The 10,492-nt window shown below is 40.9% G+C and overlaps 1 long non-coding RNA gene across 1 annotated transcript; it reads left to right on the top strand.

The window, feature by feature from the left end:
- Positions 1 to 941: 941 nt before the first annotated feature.
- Positions 942 to 8,622, top strand: LOC150069094 (uncharacterized). The gene is made up of 3 exons (XR_016535255.1): positions 942 to 1,045; positions 3,275 to 3,400; positions 8,401 to 8,622. It is a non-coding gene; the product is annotated as an uncharacterized LOC150069094 (long non-coding RNA).
- The last annotated feature ends 1,870 nt before the right edge of the window (positions 8,623 to 10,492 follow it).

Genomic DNA, 10,492 nt, shown 5'->3' with positions numbered 1-10,492 from the left:
ACTCCCTGCCCCACCCGCAACCCCTCTCCCAAATACAAGTCCATCCCAGAAGATAGATAACTTTCATTTTGTTCTAAACGTAGCTCAAACCTAGAATGAAGAGGTGCAACAAGAGGTCATCTGAGGTGCCTTGACGTCACTGCATGACAGAGGGACCAGGGTTTTGCTCAGTCTCCCATGATTACAAATGAAGCTTGTAAAATGAGTATGAGCCTTTAAAATGCTTGTTACTTTAGCAAATGTCTCTGGTTTAGAGTCTTTCCCCCCAAAAAAGATCCTGTAAAGGATTCACCTTCTTCTCTCTCCTCTTTGCTACAGAGAACATTTCCAGAGCCAGGGGCATTCCAGGACTGGCTGGAAAAACCAAGTCATTGAGAACCTGGGAGATTTCTGTGGAAGAGCTCAGATACAGGCCTTGCCCCTGGAGACTTCATCACCAGGAGGGAGCCCGGCAGGAAGAAAACACTTGGGCTGTGCCAGGCTAGTCTGATTAGTGGTACAGTTAATCCTGAGGTTAACTAATTCACTCATTAGACATTTTTTGTTTTTTTTTATTTTCTAGTGTCATATTTCCTTTTTATCCCCTTTTCTATCTTTCATTTCTGAGGCTAGAACCCAGGATGTCTTATGTTCTTTATACTTGCTTTACAACCAAGTAACTCCCAGACCCTGTTTTCATTCTTAAACTGAGGGTTGCTCTATAAAGTATGGCATGGATTTATATTTATTCTGACTGAATTGCAAAAACAATCCATGTACATAAGAGACATTCTCCCTTGAAAGCACTGTTCTTTAGAGTTCAGGCCAGAGACTCAGGCTCAGAGCATCAGTACTGAGATGTCTGTAAATACTTAATATGTTACACTGGGCATGGGTGGGCCTGAATTTATAATATTTACTGAGTTCTGTTCTGCATATTCTTCCACTTAGGCTGCTTTCAAGCTGCCAAGATGACAGCCACTGAATGAGGGGTTGCATTGGCCCCACTATACCACTGGCCAGCAGAGAGAGCAGGAAGACACACCAGAGCTCACCTGGAGAAGAGGTGCATCTCAGATGTGGAGTTAGGAAAGTAGATACACACACAGCACACAGGAGTAGATCAGCACACAGCTAGCAAGTCTGCTGTAATTAGTAAGACAGGTTAAGAAAAATAGCCACTGTTTATCAAATAATATCATCTAAAAAGCACTCTACACTGCCATTCATTTTCAGAACATTTCTGAATGGGTATTTTTACTCTTGGTTTACAGCTAAGCAAATCAAGGCCCAACCAGCTAGACTGGTCAGTTCAGGCACAGTAGAAAAATCAAACCTGAAGACTGTTTCCATTCTGCCATCAGCCCAGGAGGACAATGAGAAAATCCTTTGGCTACTAGACAAAACTAATCAGGAAAATATGATTGTTTTATAGGAAGGAGGGGATTGCACAGATTATAAAAACAGGGATTTGGGCTGGGAGTTTGGCCTAGTGGTAGAGTGCTTGCCTAGCATGCATGAAGACTCAGGTTTGATTCCTTGGGCCCACATACAAACAAACAAACAAAAAATTGAAAGTGGTGCTGTGGCTCACGTGGTAGAGCCCTAGCCTTGAGAAAGCCCAAGGACAGTGCCTAGGCCCTGAGTTCAAGCCCTAGGACTGGCAACCCCCACCCCCCACAACAAAACAAAAAAACAAAAACAGGGATTCAGGGATCAGCCAATGAAACAAGCTACTAGACAGAGGGGAACAAGGATTGGATTTGATGCCATCACCCAACTCTATAAATGCTCGATTGTAGGAGTAAAAGGCTCTCAATCGAGGAACAGAGCTTAACATGAAATTGGAGTCTACTGTTGGCCTATCAGAGTACCAATGACTAATTACTTGTTAATGTTGTTGGGAGTTTTTGAGGAAGGAAGTTATCTATATAGAATGATGGTTGATCCCTATGGTTTATATCAATATGGTATCTGTCAAATACAGAAGTTTATTTGAAAATGTATGTGTGTATCTAATCTAATATAGTTTTTTTTTTGGTCTGAGACTAGCACTCGATCTGCTACTTTTCATTAGCAGTCTATCAACTGAGCCATGCTTCCAACCCCTCAATGTGTATTTTTATGACTAGACATCACAATTGGAGCTAGTTTGCAGACTTACACGGTGGAAGAAGGAGGAGTTATGTGGTTTGCAGCTCTATGTGAGTTAGGTGTTGGGAAGGAAAGCATCAAGTGTCCAGAGAGCCTAAAAATGCAATGGGAAGGAAGAAGAAAAGTTTGGCACCACATTAAGTAAAATGAGAGGAAAACAACTTTCCAAGTAGAGATTGATCAACAAGGCCCAGGACAAAAGGAACCTGAAAGCCTTCTGGGGTCTTAGGGTGAGGTTGGCTCAAAAGGGAAACCCAATATTAATATGTTGTTAAGGGACCAGGACTTTAGCCTAGTGGTAGAGTGCTTGCCTAGCATACACGAAAACCTGGGTTAGATCCCTTGGTATCACATACATAGAAAAAGCCAGAAATGGTGCTGTGACTCAAGTGGTCCAGATCTAGCCTTGAGAAAACCCAAGGACACTGGCCAGGCCCTGAGTTCAAGGCCCAGGACTGGCAAAAAATATGTTAAGAAATCAGATTTAACTTCTCTGATTTTCTTATCTCTAGATTATGTTCTGAAGACCTTCTTTCCTGAATATGAGTTTTGAATTGTGTCTCTAACTTTCAGTATTATCTCTGTGGAATCTCAGTGGCATTGAGGGTGTATTAGGGTGTTAATGAAAGAAGAATCACTGAGAGATTGAAATGGGATGTCATGATTGCAGAGGACAACCTTTTTTATTATCAATTTTTGACAAATCTCCATTTATAATTGATGCTTAGAGCCAAAATCTATGCCTATGGCATGCAAGGGGATTTCATGCATTAAAATTGTTATTCATTTCCTAAATTGCTTTGAGAAGCATAACTTTGCTAATAAGAATAGAAGGATTAGAACCTAGAACGTTCTTCAGAATGCTGTATCTTTAGGGCAAACAGTATAAACCTTTTTGAGATTGAATTTTGATAACTCCAGATCATATTATTCTGACTTGGCTTTTGAGCATGTCTTAGAAGCCCAGATCTTGTAGCTCCCATGGACAGGACCTGTGGTCAGGCTGAACTGAGAGGTGGAATCTTGCCTGTTTTGTCACATGTTGATGCCAGCAGTGGAGAAGGAGCTTCCTCGGGCTGAAGAGGTGATGATCTTGTGACATTTTCATGCAAGCATAAATGACTTAATGTATTCCCTTCAGGGACTTGGCAACAGCACGGAGACCTAGAAAGAGCCCACCCAGCCAGCTAGCCACCTGAAGAGCCAGCGTGGCTCTTGTTGAACAAGGCTTCACACTGAGCTATCATCCTAATCCAGCTCTTCTCTGGTGAGTACATGTACTACTCATGCCTCCATGATCTTGGCCCTTGGTTGAAAGGTTGAACCAGAGCAAATTTTGCCAGAGCAAAGGATGCCAGGATGAACGAGACAACACTTGTTCAAATTGTTCTTCCACTGGCTGAGCCAAGTGACTTTAGGAATATCGCCTGTATTTCCTAGTGCCTCTGCTGTGTAGATAGGCTTATTCTTTCCAGTGACCTCTCTAGACAGTTGGGAGAACCCTAACATCTTAGGGATCTTTGTGAACTTAGGGGGGGAGGAAACTCTGAAAGGCAATAAAAATATTTAATCTTTTAGAAAAAAGAAGGAAGTAATACAATGGTTGATTTCGAATTCTTGAAAGACTCGTGGATGGTCAAAAGGGAGAATGAGAAAGAGCTATTAAAGCTTTGCCCAAATTTGGCCCAGCAGCTCCACATGTCTAATGAAGCCATATCCACACTTAGCCCTTTACCTACAAAACAAGGCGAGTAGCACATGGCCTACCACCTCACTATGGGTTTCCTGCCCTGCCTGCTCTGAGGGTATTTCTTAGTCTCATTCCTCTGGACCTCTTTCTCTTTCTCCTTTCTGGAACAACTGTGCATAATCTCCTTTCCCCTTCCCCAACCTTCCACCTGTGCCCCCCTGACTCTGTGCCAGCAGCTGGCTAGTGAGCCATGCCAAATCAAATGTGCAAGTGCAATATTTGGCTAGCATGTGCAACCAGGCTGTCTGTTCATCCTTTGCCTGACAAGGGCTTTCTCTCAACTAGCTGAAGTCTGGGAACCCTCTTTTCAGAAACACTGTAAGGTCTGAGTCAGAAAAACAAACTGCTCAAGGCCACAGCCTCCTGGTGTCCTTCTTTCCCTCTGCTTCCTCCTGCTGTTTGTTTATATTTCATCTCTTACATTGCTTTCTTCCATCCCAGTACTACGTCCTCCAATCTTGCTTTGCTTCTGATATTAGACAAGATCCATCACCTTCAAACAGTATGGTCACAGACCATCTGAGGATCTGAATTTGAAGCCAGCCCAGGGAAGGAAAATCTGAGAGCGACTCATCTACAGTTAATTACCAATAAGCTTGCAATGAACCTGTGGCTTAAATGGTAGAGACTTAGCCTTGAGTGAAAAAAAAATAAGGGACAGGATCCTCTCAGACCCCTTGTTCAAGCCCCAGGACTAGCAGACAGACACAGACATAGACACACACACACACACACACACACACACACACACACACACACACACACACATATACACAGAGACACATACTCACACAAAGACACATACACACATATGGACACAAACTTTTCTTTCTGCTGTGTTTATATTTCTTTTTAAAATTTCAATTTATTTTTATATTTCTCATTAATTAAGCTCAGGAGTATTTTAAGGATTATATATATATATATATATATATATATATATATATTTTTTTTTTTTTGCCAGTCCTGGGCTTGAGCTCAGGGCCTGAGCATTGCCCATGGACTTTCTCAAGGCTAGAGCTCTATGACTTGACTCTCAGCACCACTCTGGCTTTTTTTCTATATGTGTGTTACTAAGGAATTGAACCCAGGTCTTCGTGCATGCTAGGCAAGCACTCTACCACTAGGCCAAACTCCCAGCCCAAAGATAATATTTTTTAAAGGAATAAAAAACATCTTTAAAATTTTAGTTCTCCTAGCTCTATAAAGCAGGACAACGGGGCAAAAAAAAATCTAGCCATAATAATAACTGGTCTTCTTTACCATAGTCTATCCAAACTCAGGGTTTTAAAGATGTCTCTTCCTTCCTTCCTTCCTTCCTTCCTTCCTTCCTTCCTTCCTTCCTTCCTTCCTTCGTCAGTGGCATATAAAATTCACAGTGATTCTCAGAAGTAGGTACCCTTCCCTTGCAAGCAAGCATCTTTGATTTTCTGTACAATTGGCTAATTCTATTCCCTCCCACCTACCTGTCTAAATGGAGATGACTTGAGAACAGCAGCAATTAACCCAAGAGAGCCTGTGACAGATCAAAGCCCTCTGAAACACTGAAATCCTGTTGAAAATAAAATTAGCAGGTCTAGCATAATGATACAAAGATTGTTCAGGTTTTAAATTACATGTAATTTTTTTTCTTATAAACATCAGAAGTAAGCTTGTAGTCTGCAAAGCTGCTCCCTCAGAAACAGTCCCAATAGAAATGAGGAGCAACATCAATAATAAGAAAAGTTTAGTAATTCATGCAGATGTTTTTTTTCTCAAAATATATTTTTAAATATTGACAATCATCAGTGTCTAATGGAATATCCCAAAATTTCACAACCTGTATGTTACTAGGCTTGAAGTCTGGGACTGGGCACTGTCCTTTAGCTATTTCTCTAAAGGTTAACACTCTACCATGTGTTAACACTCTACAGCTCCACTTCCACAGTTTTGGGTGGTTTAATTGGAGATAAAGTCTCCCAGACTTTCTTGCCCATGCTACCTTTGAACTATGATCCTCAGATCTCAGTTTTCTGAGTAGTTAGGATTATAGGTATGAGCCACCAAGGAATTGGCTCTGCATGGATTTTGCATGTGTTAATTGAACAGCAAATATAAGGTTCCTAAAGTAGAAGTTGTATAAAAAATTGTGAACATTTGAGAAATACTACATTATAGCAACAAAGTCTGGTTTAAGACTATACTCCTAGCTACTTGGGACATAGAGATCAGGGGTTTGAAGTTCAAATCCAGCCTGGGCTGAAAAGACTCTGTCTCATTCAACTGGCTTGTAATGTGCCATGCACCTGTTACTCTAGCTACTGTAGAAGCACAGTGGCTGGATGCAGTGTTATGTGCCTGTCACCTCCTTCTTTCCTTCCTCCCTCCCCTCCACCCGGTGATACCGGGAACAGGGAAATAACAGCCCAGGCAGGTGAGACCCTACTATGAAAATAACCAAGGCAAAGGGTGGCTGAGAACCTGACTCAAGTGGTAAAGTACCTTGCCTTATGTGTGAGTCCTTGAGTTCTGTGAGAAGCACATACACACACACACACCCACATTGGAATATTGTTTTCATTTTCCCCTGACTTCCATGAAGCTGAATTAGATCCACTGCTCAAATCAACCACAAATATTAATTAGCCATTGCCATTTCTTTTGACTTTAATACAAATTTGTAGTTTTTAATTTTAATCTAATTTTTATTTTCAGTAACTCAGTGTATAACTTATTTTATGTTGTTAGTTACTCAATGTTCTTTTTGGACAAATTCAATGGTAAATTTTTTTTAAAAGGAAGAACACTATAAAAATGACTTCTAATAATGATGATAATAATAATTCTTGACACTTCACTTTTTATCTTTAATTAGTTATTTATTTACTTGTTGAAAGTTCCTCATTAGACTGTAAATTCCCTGAGGGTAGAGCAAGGCATGCTAAGTCTCTGTTTCTCCCATGGGTGGAGTGTTTAGTAAGATTCTGTTGGATAAATACAGCTTTAGGATTAATTTTAGAGGAAATAGGATGCAGTTATTCTTCCGTTGTATTTTTCATACCATTTCTTTTTTTCCCCTTTCATTAGAGAAGATCCTATAGACAGGTTTTTTTTTTGGGGGGGGGGAGTCGGGGGAGGGTAGGCTGACCTGTTCTATTATTAAATGGAGCTATTTCCATATCATTTTTTTCTTCTTTCTTCAAGCACATTTTTTCTTCCTCCCATTGTTCTCTCCCTCTTCCTGCATAATTCTTAGTAATGTCCTCCTACATAAATAATAACCACTTACATTTACACAAGCATCGGTAATGCTGACACATTCTTTCCACAAAAGGATTTAAGATGGACATCTTAGAGGATTTTTAAATTTTACAGTGCACTCTCAGATCCTTGTGCTGCTGTTATTAGCTAGTAAACTTATTGTGTACTTATAGTGCCAGGCACCAGGCAAGGGCTTTCTGTACACTAGCTCATTTAGTCCTTACAGGAATCCTTCAGAGGAACTTTTCAATACAAAGCCACTGAGAATCTTTGGGACTTTCCCATGGTCTCATAGTCAGGAGCAGTACTTGGGATTTGAACCCTGGCCTCAGGCTACAAAATCAAGGCTTGGATCTCTAGGTCACATTACCCTTTTGGGACATTAGTTTAACCCAGTGCAGAGGACTGAGTCAGGGGAAACTAATGCTATCTTACAAAAGAGAAAAAAGGAGAAGTACTTTTTTTTTTTTTTAATGGTACTGATTCTTGGGCTTGAACTCTGGGTCTAGGAGCTAAACTTGCGCTTTGTGCTCAAGGCTAATGCTCTACTACTTGATCAACAGCTCTACCTCTGGCTTTTGGGTGGATTAGAGATAATAGTCTCATGGGCTTTTCTGCCCCAAGCTGGTTTCTAACTATGCTCCTCAGATCTCAGCCTTCTGAATTGCTAGTATTACAGGCTTAAGCTACTGGTGCCCATATAAGGAGAGGTACTCTTACTGTGTACTTATGGTATAAAGGGCTTGGGGATTTGCTCAGAGTATCCCATTGGTGCCATTTGTCATGGTACAGGGTAGACTTTAACATTTCTATCACAAATGTAGGAACAGAAGCTATAAGGCCTTAGTTAACTTGTATAGGCACTCATAGAAGGCAGGATTTGCTCCTGTGTCTAGCTGATTCTAAATGACATGGAAACTATCCATTAGATAATCAAAAAGCAACACCAAGTTTAATTTGTTTTTGTGACTCTTTCTAGGTCCTGTTGTTCTGCTGGGGTGAAAATGGGCAATGTCTGCCTGACCAGCGAGTGTGTTTCCCTGGTGACCTTGGTGGTATGGGGTAGCATCTTCTTGTGACTTGACAAGGCAAATACAATTGGATTTCCATCTCATTTAGAGCAGAGAGCAAATAGCTTTGGGAACGAGGCTAGTTTGAAACAAGGGCTCCTAAAGCTAATTAAAAGCTAGGCTGGAGCTGCACTTTTCATTCCTTAAGAATGTTCGACCTCATTAAATAGGAAAAAGCAAGTGGAATTTTCTGATTTTCTTTTTCAGGTTCTGAAGGGGATGGGGACTCTAAAGGAGTGAAGCATGGTTTTAGCCTGCACACCCTACCACAGTGATACTCTGTTGGTGATGAAGACATGTTTCCCTCAGTGTTCATCATACTGAGTGGGTAGCACCCTAATAATGCAGAGACAGAGGACATCCTTACTGCTCCCTCCAGCTTTCAGAGCCCTCATCTCCACTGCTGCCCTTCTAGCAGTCTCAAGGGTGGAGAATACTCTTGCAGACTCAGGCACAGCAAGGCACTTGGTTATTCTCAGGAAAAGCTTCCCATGGGCTGTTTCTCAGCTACTTAGAGCAAGCTGGAAATCATGGGTACATGATTCCAGACTGAAAGAAAATAGAAAACATGATCAATATATAATGCTCACTAGGTGCAATAAAAACAGGCAGACAGACTTAAAACATTGTTATAAGTTTTTCACTTTGAGGTCACAGGAGACAATAGTGAGGGACCATTTGCTCCAGCTAGGAAGATGCTTGAGAATACAAACAGCCAAATAACCTAGACTGGCAGAAGCTGACACTTTTAGTTTCATTAATTTTTTTAGTTCAGACTAAAATCTCATTTGTAGTCCACCCATTAGTACCAACTGATGTCCCAGCAGCTTGGCATATATTGTTGCTCTCACAGGCCTTACAGGCAAGTGTTCCCCTCACTTCAGGCTAAGGAAGCAAGGGCCAATCGTGATCCTCTTGTCCATGGTTCTTGGTCTTTGCTAAGTTAATCAAATGCACTAAGACCTTAGAGCTGGATGGGGATTAAAATTATATTTACTTTGTTTCTCTGTCTCTGTCTCTGTCTGTCTGTCTGTCGGTCTGTCTGTCTCTTGTTCTCTCTGTTGTGGTGGGGGTGGGGGTTGTTGTTGGTGGTAACTTCAGCTTGAACTCAGGCCCTGGATTCATTTCACTTAGATTTTTTTGAACTTAAGGCTGGCCCTCAACTACTTAAGCCACTGCTATACTTTTAGCTTTTGGATGATTAATTGGAGAGAAGAGTTCACCGACTTTTCTGCCTGCAGATCCTTAGATCTCAATTTCCTGTGTAGATAGGATTACAGACAAGAGCCATCAACTCTCAGATATGTTCATATTTTGAGGATAATTGGGGGGAAAGATCCCAAGACAGAAATGTATATTAATCTGCTCAAGGACACAGAGCTGTGCTGAGATAACCACTGAGGCCTTGGAACTTTATCTTCAGTGTGGACCAGTTTATTCTCCATGTAACCGCAGGAGAACAAAGAAATGACATTGCCCTCTGGGATGGATGGAACAAATGCCATGATCTACTCACTCTCTGTCGCTAAGCAATGATCACTGCCAAATATGACCATTTTTACAAGAGTTTTCACTTGAAAAGGAAGGAAAGAGAGGATAAAGGGAAGCTTTGAAGTCCCAAAGATAAAGTAAATTGCCAATCATAAAAATGCACACCTATGTCTATGAATGTTTAAACCTCCCTGAAGGCAAGTACAAGGTTTTCATTCTTTCATTATCTTAGGAACTTTGGTGTCAGACAGGGATGAATTTTCTCTTCCTAATATGACAGATTTGTTTCTCTCATTCGTTGATTTTTCTCCAAATTGGAGTTCCAGTGAAATGAATGTCCCTGTCTTAGCTCATGAATCTCTAAGGAATAAACAGATGACCCTCATAGCCATAAGCTAAATACCCTTCAAGATAGTAAGTCCCTTTGGCTTGACTCTGTCCTATCATAAATGAGAAATGGTGATGTTCTAAGGTCTGACTGCAAAACCCTTTGTGGGAGAGTTAAAAAAAAACTTTAAGATTAAAAAGGATGTTGAGTGGAACTGTAGTTCAAAGTGGTAGAGTGTTAGCCTTGAACAAAAGAGTTTAAGGACAGTGCTCAGGCCCTGAGTTCAAGCTCTACAAATGACAGACAGAAAAACAAAACAAAACAAAACAAGACAACAAACAACAAAAAGGATGTTGTCGACTCCTTATTACTGCAAACTCTTATTTCTGAGTCAAACATTACCTATTTTTCATTTGACCATGGTCCCTGGAATGTTCTGAGATGGTAAACCTGGGAGTATAATAATAAGCAGGGTCACAT

Source organism: Megascapheus bottae, chromosome 1 (assembly GCF_031878675.1).
Source record: "Megascapheus bottae isolate mThoBot1 chromosome 1, mThoBot2.hap1, whole genome shotgun sequence".
Taxonomy (NCBI): Eukaryota; Metazoa; Chordata; class Mammalia; order Rodentia; family Geomyidae; genus Megascapheus; species Megascapheus bottae.
The sequence above is the reverse complement of the archived record's forward strand: the minus strand, read 5'-3'. Positions and strand labels throughout refer to the sequence as shown.